The sequence below is a fragment of the Drosophila suzukii genome, unplaced genomic scaffold (genome assembly GCF_043229965.1).
Source record: "Drosophila suzukii unplaced genomic scaffold, CBGP_Dsuzu_IsoJpt1.0 scf_9, whole genome shotgun sequence".
Taxonomy (NCBI): Eukaryota; Metazoa; Arthropoda; class Insecta; order Diptera; family Drosophilidae; genus Drosophila; species Drosophila suzukii.
In genome coordinates, this window is record NW_027255941.1 from 846,107 (window position 1) to 862,189 (window position 16,083).

The 16,083-nt window shown below is 37.3% G+C and overlaps 1 protein-coding gene across 1 annotated transcript in view; it reads right to left on the bottom strand.

Annotated features, from left to right (window-relative positions):
* LOC139355105 (phosphoribosylformylglycinamidine synthase) overlaps nucleotides 1–16,083 on the bottom strand; it is a 173,099-nt gene that overhangs the window by 48,929 nt on the left and 108,087 nt on the right. The gene's annotated exons all lie outside the window — the stretch shown is intronic.

Genomic DNA, 16,083 nt, shown 5'->3' on the forward strand with positions numbered 1-16,083 from the left:
TGTTTTAACTTATGAGATTCTAGCATTAGTCTAGCTCTCTTAATTGCCTGTTCTAATCTAAATTTGGATTCCTTAGCATAATCTTCTATATTATAAAGGAGTTTTATTTTATCTATGCAATTCAAGTGTTTTGGTAGATTTGAAGTTCTACCGAAAACTAGCTCATATGGACAATAGTCATGTGCCATAGATGGGGTTGTATTAAAACAATAGACGAAGTATCGTAGCCATACATTCCAATCTGTTTTGTCAACTGAGATGTATGAACGAATGAACTCATTGAGTGTTCTGTGGCTTCGCTCCACGGTACATACAGTCTGGTGGTGGTGTGCAGTTGAAGTTATGTTTTTAATATGTAAGTATTTACATAGATCTTCAATAATTGAATTTTTATATTCTGTTCCCATGTCCGTAATGAACGTCTTCATTGGACCGTACTTTAGAAGTACTTTAGCTTTTGCTACTGTATTTGCACTTTTATTTGGTATAGGTATAGCTACTAGGTATTTAGTTAAATCGCAGATGAGTGTTACTGCGTATTCGTTTCCATTATTAGATTTTGGAAGTACCCAAAAGTATCTACAATTACTATATCAAAAGCTCTTTGTGGAGTTTCGGTTATAGTTAGTGGGGTCTTAGTATGTTTAGTCGTTTTCGACTTTTGGCATTTAGGACATTTCTTTATGTACTCTTTTATGTCTTTGGACATATTTTTCCAGTAATAGTATCTCTGGACCTTGGCCAATGGTTTTGTAATGCCTTTATGACCACCTTGTTTTGGATCATCATGGAATGTAGGCAATATAGCTTCTTTTTCTTTATTTTTTTTGATTACGGTCACCGGGTTGAGTAGCGCTACTCTCAATGATTTCAATATATTATTGCCCATCATTTTAAAATTATCAATTGAAACATGTTCAAAAATATTTTCCCATGGTGCCACTTTGAGTTGGCTGACTTTGTGAATACCGGCCTGCTTTTCAAGCCTTTGAAAGAATTGACCTAAGTCAATGGTTCCATTAGTATACAAATCGCTAACATCATAACTTGCTGTAATTTTCTTTCCGTGCTTAAATAAACACATTTTATTATTTACATGCAAGGTCACTACTTTACTACTTTACTACTTTATTAATGACTTCATATACGTTGGGCTTTGAAGCTTTTTCTATAGATTGCTTATGCAATTCTATTTGATCTTTTCCTGCGCAGGATTTCTGTCTACTTTGGTTTCTGGTAGTGACTTTCAGAATTTTATTGCTTGTTTGTATATTTGTTAGGTCTGTGATGGTTATTCTAGAGAGCGCATCGGCTACATAGTTATCTTTACCCTTTAGATACTCTACCGTAAAATTATATTCCTCCAATTCAAGTCTCATTCGTGTTAGTTTGGAACTGGGATTTACCATTGAAAATAAGTATGTAAGTGCTCTATGGTCTGTTTTGACAGTGAAGTGTCTACCATAAATATATGGTCTGAAGTGTGTTATTGCCCAATGAATGGATGCTTATTCTTGTTCTGTAGTGCTCTTGTTGCTTTCACCTTTCGTAAATGATCTTGATGCGTATGCCACTGGAAGCTGTAGTCCATTTTTGTTTTGAGTTAGGACTGCTCCACAAGCGTATTTGCTAGCATCTGTGATTATGCAAAATTCTTTGCTAAAATCTGGGTATTGCAACAGAGTGGGATTTATTAATGCTGATTTAAGATGTTCGAAGGCGTTTTGACATCGTGTTGTCCATTCGAATTTTACATCTTTCTTACATAATCTTGTTATGTGACGGGAGTATTCAGCAAAATTCTTTATAAAACGTCGGTAAGAATTGCAAAATGCAATGAATCTTCTAGCGCTGTCCGCATCATGTGGGACTGGATAATTTTGAATTACGTCGTATTTTTTGTCGTCGAGCAAGATTCCTTTATCTGTGCATTTATGTCCTAAGAAAGTGACTTCATGCATGAAAAATGAACATTTTTCAGGATGTAACTTCAAGTTGTGTCTCCTACATTTCTCGAAAACATCAGTTAAGTTCTTGAGCATATGTTTTTCGGAACAACCTATGACTAGTAAGTCATCCATATAAAGAAATGCTTGCGAAGGTTCTAATCTAGACAAAGCTATAGTCATCATTCTCTGAAAAGAGTTTGGCGCTATTTTTGAACCGAATGGTAATCGCGTGAAGCGGTACGAACCATTGTTTGTTGAAAAAGATGTTATATCCCGTGAACTTTTTTCCAGTTCAATTTGATGAAAACCTGACATTAAGTCAAGGCATGAGAAATATTTTGCTCTACCTAGTTGATCTAAAATATCATCGATTCTAGGGAGTGGAAATTTATCAGACAAGAGTTTTTTATTAATTTGACGATAGTCAATTACTAATCGCCATTTTTTATTTTCCGAATTTGGAAGTGACTTTTTTGGTACTAACAAAAGTGGGCTATTATAAGGTGATACAGAGGGTTCCACTATTTCATCATTGATGAGTTTTTGGACTTATTTTTGAATTTCGTCTTGTTGACTATGAGGATTTCTATAATTTTTTATATATACGGGTTCATCATCAATTAATCCCAGCTTTTGTTTATAAAAATTATTGGTAGTGATCGATTCGGTTTCTAGTCCGAACACATCACTATACTGGGTGCATAATGCTGTAAGTTGTTCATTGAATTGAGGCGGGAAGTTTTTTGCAAGTTGGGATAATACATTTTTTTGTCTGTCTTCTAAGTCCATTTTTACTATTTCGTAGTTTGAAAGTGGTTCATGATGAATGTTTTTGATATAGACTACTTGATCTGTGTTTGTAGTATTTAGTAATCTTATATATGCATTTTTGACTGTTGCTATGGTATTTGCGATATAGATACCATGCTGAATTTCTTGATTCGGAATTAATACACTGTCTTCTTCTGAATTTATTTCGATTATTCGGACGACTTGGGATCTTGCTGGCAGAATTAGGGAGTTGTTGCCAGAACTGTATGCTATTGGAACATAAATTGGATGTTTTAGGTTATTTGGTCTTATTATAAGCCAGACTTCAGACGGCTTGAAGTCTAATTGACAGTTGTATCTTTTGATAAAATCGATTCCTAGTATTCCATCACATGGAATAGCGAATTGCATATTTACGATATGGAAATCATGTTGAACTTAGAAGTTTGAATTTCAATAGAAGTTAAACCTTTTGATTTGGTAACTTCCTGACTTATACCCTGTATGTTTATGATGTGATTATCTTGAATGTTTTGAAAATTATCAGAATTTTCCTTCAATAAGGATATTTCCGCACCTGTGTCTAGTAAGAGAACTAATTCTTTTCCTGTTGCTACGTTCATTAAAGTGACAAATGTATTTTGACTGAGATTTAGAGTGTGAATTTTGATGTTGTTTACTGTCGTGTATCTAAAGGTGGTTGGGAGTTTCCCGAATTTGTTTGTGCTACTCTAACATTGTTATTGTGGTTGTTGTTGTTTCCCCCACGGCTGTTTCCGCCGCTGGTGTTTCCACCACGGTTGTTGTTTCTGTAATAATTGTTATTTTGGTTATTGTTATTTCTGTTATAACCATTGTTTTGATTATATCCGTTATTCTGATAATATCTGGTATTGTTATAATTACCTCGATTATTACCTCGTCCGCGATTTCCACCGCGCTGCGGGTAATTTTTGTAATATAGGACAGTTTTTGGCTGTCCGGTTGCTTCTGTGCAACTGTTTACAAATTTGGATATGGCCTCATTCATTGTATTGAAGGTACCAGCTTGCATGATAGTTTTTACCTTATCGATTGTGCAATTTTTAGTCATTGCTTTCACTGCATGCCGAGTGGAATAACATCTGGCTAACTCTAGGGATAAGCCATCTGTTTTAAATGCACCTTCTAAGGATTTCGTCATCTGCTCAACCTCTTGTGTGTACTGGTTGACAGTTTTATTGCGTTTGTTGTAGGCTCATCAGTTTTGCTGACAACACTTCCACAGTTTCGCCTTTGACGTTGTTTTTTAATCTGGAAATGACTTCAGCTATTGTTGTTTTATTTCCGATTAAATTTCTGGCGAAACCTTTTAGCTTTGTTTTTATAATGGAAACTGCTAATTGTTCGTGTTCGCCTTTTATTGATTCTATTATTTCTAATGCATCCATAAAACTTGTTAAGTTTTCAGCTTTACCATCGAAAACTGGTATAAGCTTGGATGCTGTATTAATGAAATCAATATTAGATTGTGCCATTGTGATATTGTTTGTTATTTTATTTTCTATTATGCTTGAACTATATTCAGAATCTGTAGAATTATCCAGATCTGACATTAAAACAGCTGGAATAGTAAGATTATTTAAATCTTGCTCTTCTATTTTAGGATTTGTTTCTGTAAGGTCTTCTGATTCTATTTGGTCAATGTCAGTTTGTTTTGTTGATTCCGATTCATCACCAGTTTCAACTGCTAGGGAAGTGTTAAGTATAGTCGGTACTGATATGTCCAACTTAAACTTTTGTTTAATTGATATTAAATTAGATCGTAGTCTGATCAAAAATTTTGATACTTGGGACCAATGATCTTGTTTTAATTTTTCCCTCTGGCCATATATTAGTATTCGTGCTTCATTAAAGCATTTTACTAGAATTTCCACATGTTTTTTAATTTTATTTTTTTGAATTGGCCTGTTTTGAGTAAGTGACTTATATGATTTGTCAAAGTCAACTTTTATGTCATTTATCTGCTTATATAATTCATTCCAATACGTTATATTGTGGAGATGAATTATTTCTTAAAGACCATCATTACTATTGTTCTACCTAGTATTGGGTGTTCGTCTACTACTGATCTAACCTGTACCCCTGGGATGGTGGACAGGACAATTCCCTTTTGGGTGCTTGTGCAATGAATTAGTGGAGAGGTATCTAAATTAAATGTTTCAATATATAAATTTTCTAATTCATAAATGCTTACTGAAGTTGGTGCAACTAATTGCAGGATTCTTTCTTTAAAATGAATGTCCCTATCATATGTGTCTCTAATTGCTTTTAGAGTAGCCATTTTTAATTAATTTATTTTTATTTATTTATTTTTAATTTATTCCATTTTCTTTAATTTTTAAAATTTCAATACAGCAATATTTATACCCGTTACTCGTAGAGTAAAAGGGTATACTAGATTCGTCGGAAAGTATGTAACAGGCAGAAGGAAGCGTTTCCGACCCCATAAAGTATATATATTCTTGATCAGGATCACTAGCCGAGTCGATCTAGCCATGTCCGTCTGTCCGTCTGTCTGTCCGTCCGGATGAACGCTGAGATCTCGGAAACTATGAGAGCTAGGCTATTGAGATTTGGCGTACAGATTCCTGAGCTTCTTACGCAGCGCAAGTTTGTTTCAGTAGACTGCCACGCCCACTCTAACGCCCACAAACCGCCCAAAACTGTAACTCCTACAGTTTTGATGCTAGATAGAAAATTTTAACTGAAATGTATTGTTCTCATCAATACCTATCGATTGACCTAAAAAAAAGTTTGCCACGCCCACTTAAACGCCCACAAACCGCGAAAACCTGAGACGCCCACAATTTGCATGCTAGATAAAAAATTTTAACTGAAATGTATTGGTGTCGTCAATACCTATCGATTGTGTATATTTTTTGATCAGGATCACTAGCCGAGTCGATCTAGCCATGTCCGTCTGTCCGTCTGACCGTCTGTCCGTCTGTCTGTCCGTCCGGATGAACGCTGAGATCTCGGAAGCTATGAGAGCTAGGCTATTGAGATTTGACGTACAGATTCCTGAGCTTCTTACGCAGCGCAAGTTTGTTTCAGTAGACTGCCACGCCCACTCTAACGCCCACAAACCGCCCAAAACTGTAACTCCTACAGTTTTGATGCTAGATAGAAAATTTTAACTGAAATGTATTGTTCTCATCAAAACCTATCGATTGACCTAAAAAAAAGTTTGCCACGCCCACTTAAACGCCCACAAACCGCGAAAACCTGTGACGCGCACAATTTGCATGCTAGATAAAAAATTTTAACTGAAATGTATTGGTGTCGTCAATACCTATCGATTGATCCGAAAATAATTCTGCCACGCCCACTCTAACGCCCATAACGCTTAAATCTGTCTACCGCCGGTAGGTGGCGCATTTTAATTTCGCTTTGCTGCTTGCATATCTCCATTTCCCTTTGAGTAACGGGTATCTGATAGTCGAGGTACTCGACTATAGCGTTCTTCCTTGTTTTTTGTATCGATTTAGCGTCGCTTGTGACCGGTTGTGTTTATCTTGTGCTCTGTGATTTTTGTCAATTTGTCATTAATATCTGTGTTACTGGTGCCTTGATTTGTGTCTTAGTCCAACATAACCAGCCGTGCTTGTGTTTTAAATCGTCTAATCGTTTAATTGTCTATTTTATTGTAGCAATTTTAACAAAACCTAACTCTGTTTTTAACCTGTGCATTTTGTTATTGTAACTTCTGTAAGCTGCGGTGCATTTGTTTCAATAGCTTTTGTTGTTGTTTCCCATAATCTGTAATCTCTCTCTCTTGTAATCTCTCTCCCGTTTCTTGCAACTGTTGTCGTGTATATTTTGTTTGTGTTTCGCAAGCCACGCTCAGTCGACAGCCACTCTGTCGCGCTCTCTCGCTTTCGCAGTCTCTTCGCGCTCTTATACTTTTGTGTTTTTGTGTGTCTACATTTTTATTGTTTGATCCCAGTGTCAAATTAAGTGAGGTATTTATAATTCTTTTGATACTTTGGTTTTATAAACAACTTTTTTTCTTAAATTTAAATACGTAAAAATGGCTCTTTTTTGTTCCAAGAAAGATTGTGAGTTTGGATCGTCACCTAATGATGTTTTTATTTATTGTCGTCTCTGCAATACAGTCATTCATCCAAAATGTACTGGACTTGTTGGCAGAGTAAAAGATTTTATTGATCTGCGTGTTGGTTTTTCGTGGACTTGTGCCTCTTGCGTTGAAATAGACCGTGATTTGGATGGCTATGTTGCGCTGACCAATGATCGTTTTATGAAACTTTTTGATAAGCTTATGAGCGTAGTTGCTGATTTTAAAGAGTTTAAGGCGGACCTTGATAATAAAAAAATGTCAGTAGGGTCACCTAAACGCAAAAAGACCGCTCTTTCAAAATCTGCTCCCGTAAAGGCATCAGTTCCAAATCCCAACTTAGCTCCAAATATTTGTACCCGATCGGTAACGGCAGCTATGTCGGCATCTACTGGGTCTGGGGGACCTAAAGTTTCTCTGACAGCAGTACCCATAGGTACCAAAAGCTCTGGAGGAGTCCCTGTTTCTGCTAGTCAGACTAAGGGGTCAAACCCTATGCAGCTTTCTGTGCCTACTGGTGAAGTTAGCTCTATAGGAGTCCCTAGTCTTGGTAATCAGACGAACGATGTTCAGATTGCAAATGGTGGAAGAAAGAGCCTCTCGGTTGTTCCATATAGGAAGCAATTATTTGTGTCTCGTTTAACACCTGAAACCACATCTGCAGATGTTTTGGAATTTATACAACAGGAATTCCCATCTCAAAACATCACAGTGGAGGAGTTTAAATTTCCATATGTTCGTATGATATCTTCATTTAAAATATCTGCTCCTCCGGAAGTATTTAATGTACTAAATTCTAAAAGTTTTTGGCTTAATGATGAATTGGTCATTAAAGAATTTGTTCCAAACAGACGGAGAACTAATAATAGGCCTTCCACGACTGTACCTGCGCCAAAAAACTGAGCAGCTTATTTTTGGCCTATCAAAATGTTAGGGGACTCAATATGAAACTACCTAAGCTTTATGCTGACTCCTCTGCCTTTTCTGAAGACATTCTGGCCTTTACTGAGACTTGGCTGAAACCGGAGATATCAGACTCCGAAGTTCTGTCTAAAAATTTTAATACGTATAGAACTGATCGCTCTCCTCGTAGGGGGGGTGGGGTGCTGGTTGCCGTTACCTCTACTTTATCATCGGAGAGAATATACTTTCTTAATCCCAATGACATAGAATTCGTTGGTGTTAAAGTTTCTTTGAAATCTTTTTCTATTTATGTAACTTGTTCTTATATTCCACCTGGATCCGACTTAACAATTTATGAGCAACATTTGTCTGCAATAAAAACTGTTTTATCTCATCTTTCCGAAAGGGATCTTTTAATTGTTTTGGGTGATTTCAATCTCCCTGACATTTCTTGGTCCCTTTCCACTGACTCACTTGTCTCTACCCCTTTATCTGACCATGACTTCGTTGACGGTCTGTTAGAATTATCATTACAGCAAGTTAGCTTTATACGTAATTAACTAAACAGACAATTAGATCTTGTATTTGTTTTAGATCCGTCTAAAGTCACTGTATCTAGAATTGACCCACTAGTTGTGCCTGAAGACCAGTATCATCCCACATTAGAACTTACAATTTGTCTTTCCGGCGTTGATACCCTCTCTCCTTCACTTTCTCCAAATAAATGTAGATGCTTTCGTAAATGTGACTTTAGTAAACTCAACAACTTGATTTCACAATATAACTGGACAAATTTATATAATTGCTTGGATATTGAAAGTGCTACGGAACTATTTTATAGTGTCCTCAACTCTTTTTTCAGTGAATGTGTTCCTGACAGTTTTCCTCCTAAATTAGACAGGCCACCTTGGTTTACCAATCAGTTGCAAAGACTTAGAAACCTAAAAACAAACTTCTATAAAAAGTACAAAAAGTCGGGTAGGCCATCCGATTTTTCAAGATATGTAAAGATATGTAATTTTAATGTACTTAACAGTCATCGCTATTCCATGTATTTGAACCGATGTAAATTTGAATGTTCAAAGGATCCGAGGCAATTTTTTAACTTTGTCAATGCTAAGCGAAAGTCTTCAGCATTGCCATCATCCGTACGATTAAACTCTATTGAGGCATCTACGGATCCCGAAATTGCAGATTTATTTGCTGAGGTCTTCCAATCTACTTATAGTTCTGTTTCTTGGTCTAATTCTAGCTACCCTAATCACTTAAACAGGGCAAATTGTATTTTTTCTATTGTAATCACCGAGAGTTCTCTCTTAAGTGATTTAGAAACTATAACGTAAACCTATTCTCCGGGGCCAGATGGACTCCCTGGGTGTGTTCTTAAGTTTTGTGCCCGAACTATTTGTAAACCCATTCTTAAACTTTTTAATTTGTCTATCTCATCATCTGTTTTGGATTTCAAGTTATTTGAATGGTAGATCTCAGAGGGTTTTATTCAAAAACGCTGTTTCCAAGATGATCAACGTGACATCTGGAGTGCCTCAGGGCAGTCATTTAGGCCCTTTGCTGTTTACTCTGTTTATAAATGATCTTCCTTCTATCTTAAATCACTCTCGTGTACTAATGTATGCTGATGATGTTAAGCTTTGTTTTTCATATAATAATATTGAATCTGGTTTCTGCTTGCAGTCAGACATAAATAGATTCCAGGAATGGTGTCAGTACAACCTTTTGAATTTAAGCTATCTTAAATGCAACGCTATGACTTTATATAGGGGTACGCCAACGTTCATGAGTTACTCTCTTCAGAACATGTCCTTGGACCGAATATACTCAGTAAACTATTTAGGTGTTCTCCTAGATCCTAAACTTAAATTTGACTCCCACATAACCTCTACTGTAAATAAAGCTATGAGTGTTCTTGGGTTTATAAAGCGTTGGTCTAAAGAATTTGATGATCCATACACTACCAAATTATTATTTACCTCACTTGTCCGACCTAATTTAGAATACTGTTCTTCCGTTTGGAGTCCTCAGTATCAAGTGCACATTGACCGTATAGAGTCCGTACAGAAACAATTTCTTCTTTTTGCCTTACGTGGTTTGAACTGGGATCAAAACGTCAGGTTGCCTTCTTACTCGAGTAGATTGCTATTAATTAATTTGCCTACTCTAGTAAGCCGTAGAATTATGCTTGGTACTATTTTTATGAATAATCTTATCAGAGGCGATATTGATTCTGTAGATTTGGTAAGCCGCCTAAGTTTCAATGTTCCTGTTAGACTAATGCGAAACTACCATCCTATTAACTTGCCACGATGTTCATCTAATTTTAGTCAGCATGAGCCCTTTCGCGTTCTTTCTAATAATTATAACAACCTGTATCATTTAATTTGTTCCTCAACTTCTATCCCTGTACTAAAAACTAAAATCTTAGCTCATTTGCTTTAATCTTGTTGATCTATGTTTTGACCTGTCTTTATTTGTTCTATGTACCTTCCTCGCGAACCGTATTTGCCCGAAATAAAAATGGGCCCGCGCGTAACAAGCACGTGCTTGGTGTCGTTTGGGCCACTTGTTTGTACTGCTCTTAGTGCATCAACGTTCAACAATAAATTTATATTAATGTTGTTTGTGCCAAAATTTTTAAATTTTGTCCAGATCATTTGCCTGGCTCATATATTTTTTCTTAAGACATTTATTATGCAATTTATAAAGTTCATAGAAACAGTTTGCGCACATTATAACAACAATTATTATTAGCAATGTATGAATTAATTCTAAGTCAATGGTGTTTGACTCTATCTTATTAATAACATTTGCAGTGGAATCCACTGTTTTTGTATCTATTAAACCCATCTTTGGGGTTGGTATTCTTAATATATACACTGCGCGTCATCAGATTAGCGCCCCCTGAGCATTCTCGTGTAATGTCCAATATTATCCAATCTATCAACGCTTAAGCCATAAAAATTTTTTTGACGATACTTTTAATAATATTCTTCAAAATAAGATAAGGTACATAATGATAAGTACAACAATAATATTTTATTTATTTGAAAAGAAAATGTATACCAAAAATATGAATTTAATTTTGCGTCATCAGATTAGCGCCCCCTGCTTAAATTTAATGAATTTTCACTTAATGCTTAACAACTAGTAGTGTTTTATGTTTTATCTTATTATTTACTTATTTTCTAATCAAATTAATAGTGGGTGGTCCCGCCCCCATTTTCCAGGACCTCACAGATCCTGCTGGGAAGTGACTCGTACAATTTCTCAATGTATTGTAATGATATTGAAGACCAAGCTTCTTTAATCCCGTCGATGAACTCCAATTTTGTACTATACTGCTTTCCAGACTCGTATACTTTTCTCGAGAGCCATCCCCACACGTTCTCTTTTATATTTAAGTCCGGAGAGTACGGCGGCCACTCCAGGACATCAACGTTTTAGCCCTGTATCTACGATTTTACAGATCGGGCAGTGTGGATTGGAGCGTTGTCGTGTTGAAAACGCCATTTAAGATTTCCAAAAGATTATTATACGCCACGGCGTTCATTTTCGGGGTGAGAAATTGTATGTAAGCGATCTAAAATATGCTCTTCTTTACGCATGTCATGGAAATAATAATTATAGCCGTCAGGGCCTTCTAAATTAAATTTTTTTTCATCGGAAAAGACTACAAAGCGCTTCTCCTTCGACCATGTCGTATGCGAGCGAGCAAAATTTAGGCGCATTTCCTTTCGTAACTTATTTAGTTGTGGTTATACCCGTTACTCGTAGAGTAAAAGGGTATACAAGATTCGTCGGAAAGTATGTATCAGGCAGAAGGAAGCGTTTCCGACCCCATAAAGTATATATATTCTTGATCAGGATCACTAGCCGAGTCGATCTAGCCATGTCCGTCTGTCCGTCTGTCCGGATGAACGCTGAGATCTCGGAAACTATGAGAGCTAGGCTATTGAGATTTGGCGTACAGATTCCTGAGCTTCTTACGCAGCGCAAGTTTGTTTCAGTAGACTGCCACGCCCACTCTAACGCCCACAAACCGCCCTAAAATGTAACTCCTACAGTTTTGATGCTAGATAGAAAATTTTAACTGAAATGTATTAGTCTTGTCAATACCTATCGATTGACCAAAAAAAAAATTTTGCTACGCCCACTCTAACGCCCACAAACCTCCAAAGAAAAAAGCTATGACGTCAGAGCCAGACAATGCGAAATGTTTTTACGCGTGTATGTGTGTGTATGTAAATAGTTGCCGGCCGAACTTAGCGGCAAAGAAAAAAGCCCTGCCGGCGCTCAGAGAGAGCAAAGTGCGCCGAGAAATGAGAGCAATGGAGAGAGAACAAAGTGCTCGGCTAACTTATTTTAAAGTTTGTTATCTGAGTAACGGGTATCTGATAGTCGAGGTACTCGACTATAGCGTTCTTCCTTGTTTTTTTTTTAGTTTTAGTCTTTTCAAGTGTTCTGCTTTTTTTATGACTCGTAATACCGTGGACTTGCTAGCTTCCACACCGCTTTTTTCTTTAATTTTGGTAAAAGAGTCGTGTGAATTAGACGCATGTCTAACTATAGACTGAATGTCTGCTTCGGAAAGAACTCTGTTGTTACCGCCTTTCATATTTTTACCATAGCCTTGTTTATTTTTAAGAAAATTGGCTATAGTTTTCGATGCCTTCCCATTTTTTCAGCAATTTTATGTTAAGATAAGCCACTTTCACTAAAGGCTTCGATCTTAGATTTTTCTTCTAAAGATAGGACAGTTCCGTTACCCATTTTTATTCTCAGTTTATAAACAATAATTGAATAATTGTCACAGCACAAAAAATTTCACAACTGTACGCCAAAAATTACGCGAGATAACTAAATTTGAATTTACAGGCGCTAATCTGATGACGCAAAATCAGTGCAAGCTTTTGCAGCGAAAGTAAAACAAAATAAAGAAAAAATAGATAACGGAATCTCTCACCTAACGGTATTTCTCTCAGAGAGCGACAATTTGTGCACTTTAAGAGCAACAACAAAAATTTTGAAGTTGCGTGCAATAGAAACAGAGATAGATGCAATAAAGTAAAACCAAAAGGGGGGCGCTAATCTGATGACGCGCAGTGTATCTTGGTCTGTCAAATACTTTAGATTTTTGAATTTATTCGTAAATGTTGTTAATGTTATTCATAAACAACTAGTTTGATATGATTAATTTTGATTTGATTTTTTTTTTTTTGTTTTTGACCAATTATTATTATATTTGACATATAATTTCCTGCCTATTTTGTGTATGGTTTTCAGGCCATACTCTAATCGGGCCACTTTTATGTCGCTCAATTTTTACATTTGTTTTTATAAAATAAATGAAACAAGGAAGAACGCTATAGTCGAGTACCTCGACTATCAGATACCCGTTACTCAAAGCGAAATGGAGATATGCAAGCAGCAAGGCGAAATTAAAATGCGCTACCTAGATTTAAGCGTTATGGGCGTTAGAGTGGGCGTGGCAAAATTATTTTTGGATCAATCGATAGGTATTGACGACACCAATACATTTCAGTTAAAATTTTTTATCTAGCATGCAAATTGTGGGCGTCACAGGTTTTCGCGGTTTGTGGGCGTTTAAGTGGGCGTGGCAAACTTTTTTTTAGGTCAATCGATAGGTATTGATGAGAACAATACATTTCAGTTAAAATTTTCTATTTAGCATCAAAACTGTAGGAGTTACAGTTTTGGGCGGTTTGTGGGCGTTAGAGTAGGCGTGGCAGTCTACTGAAACAAACTTGCGCTGCGTAAGAAGCTCAGGAATCTGTACGCCAAATCTCAATAGCCTAGCTCTCATAGTTTCCGAGATCTCAGCGTTCATCCGGACGGACAGACAGACGGACAGACGGACAGACGGACATGGCTAGATCGACTCGGCTAGTGATCCTGATCAAGAATATATATACTTTATGGGGTCGGAAACGCTTCCTTCTGCCTGTTACATACTTTCCGACGAATCTAGTATACCCTTTTACTCTACCAGAAAACGACATACATACATACATATGTATACATGCATGTGTGTGGGTGTAAAAAATTACAATCTAATATCCGCGGCAAATAGAATTCTTTCAAACAAAGCTATTCAACCAAATATTTTGAAGTACAGAATGTGCCTTAAAATTGTGTATGTTTAGCAAGCATACATAAATATAAATGTTATTTGTCTATTTTATGTGTTGCTTTCTCATTCTTGGCGCTGGCTGAAACAAAAGCAGAGCCGAGAAATGAGAGCAAGGGAGAGAGAACAAAGTGCGCGGCTAACTTATCTTATCTGAGAAACAGGTATCTGATAGTCGAGGTACTCGACTATAGCGTTCTTCCTTGTTTTAATATTCTTTATTTTGTATTTGGTATTTGTATTTGGGAGCAGCGTTAATGCCGCTTCCAACGTCAAGTTGTTTCTGATTTTACAATTTGCCTTAGGATCTAAGTAAGCCAAAGTCTTGTAGCTGCGCTGCCTACAGTTGGGCGGCAGAGAGACGGCTATGTATATCTTATGTATATTAGTGTATTTAACTATGCTCTCTTTAGCTGGAGCGCGAGGGTATATGTATGTACTTGAGTTTGGCTGAGCGGCCGGCGTATGCAACAGAATGCTGACACTTGCACTTTCTGTGAGCGCACCGATCGACTCATGTTTCGGCCACTTAGGTTTTTGACCGAGCCTTTGTTTATATAAACACTGCAACAAAGTGTTACAGTGTGTTTGATTCAAGTACTCTTGGTACAGTAGATATTCGATATAAGTGCATACTACAATGGATCGCATGATGGAAATGAAAATGAGGTGGATGTTGCGGATAAGTCATGGTTCGAAGATTCGGACTCAAATTTAAAAATCGAGAACACTTTGACAAATAATGATCCCGTGCATCGCAAGATAAACATATCAAATGATTTGAGATAGTAGCAGAAGCAATAAGTGTGTTTTGGTTATATTTGTGTAAGTTTTTTCCCCACCTGCTGGCTTGGTGTTTGAGTTACCAAGGTTTGATACAAGTTTTCCATCATCCTGCACCTCTTTTCCAAAAACGACTCCATAGCACATCAGGTAGACAGCTCAGTGATTGACAAATCCTCTTTCCATATTTCCCCCGTCCTCTGATCCAGTTACCGAGTGACGATGTGAATTAAAAGTCCATCCAAAATTTTTTGCGTATTGGCCAGGGTTCGAATTGCTCGCAGATGCGAATTCATGCAATCACTCAGCTCCCGAAGACCCTTCGAAGATCCCTTCTCGACACCCTTTAAACCGAATATTGCCTGAACGTGTGCCTGAAAGTGTAAAACATTATTATAAAATCGATTACCCAGCAAATTCATAGCCTTTTATAATTAGCATTCGAGGGTTCAAGCGAGCGTATGGTTTCCAGAGCCACGCCGCCCAAACTCGAACGCAAATATTGTAATTTTTCAATGTCGCTTAGCTCATCATCATTTCCGATGACCGTAGTGAAAGTCGCAAGGAAATCCGGCCACTCAGAGTAGGATCCATAAAAACGAGCAATTTCCAAATTTGGCAACCAAGGCTTCCTAGATCGAAAAGAAAGATCCGCATTATTAGTGATGTCAATAGATGTTGAATTTGCAGCGGTTGAAGCCGGCAATTGTGACTTTCGATGAGCAGTCAAGCCTCGGCTTAGTTTCGCCTTCACATCCATGAAAACCTCGGCAAATTCAATCCGATGGTCGCTCGAGATCTCTGCAAAATCCAGTCTTTCCAACGATGTCTGCGCAGAATCAAATGCCTGGTTTAAGGAATTGATCCATTCCATTCGCGCAAGCAAATCAGCTTCGTCAAACTGATTAACCGCATCAGCGTTTAAATAACATTTCATCGAGCTCATTTGCCGCAAAATAGATTGGGCTTTGACTCGGTAGTAGTCGACGTCACTTGTGGATTCATTTTGAGCCCGAACCGAGTTTTCCCTATCAGACATTTTTCAATCACGAGAAAAGGGGAAGACAACAAATATGCCACCCATATATTTATAATTAATAACGCACGAATAGGTTATATTAAAATTTATGGCGTTATTCGGAGCGGCAGACGGACTGTGTAAAAGCTCGGCTCCAAGAACTTCATATAGACATTTACAGGCTTACAAAGTAGTTGCTGAATAGATAAGCGACAGCTTAAGTGTTATAAGAAAGAAGGCGACAAAGATAAGCAGAGAGCGCTGCAGGTGTCGTCGTACACCTATGCGCGCATGACTAGGAGCTGTCGATCTGCTCCGAACAGACGCAATGGAAAATTTTCAACATACATATACATGCTCCTTGGGCAGAAGCCTTAAG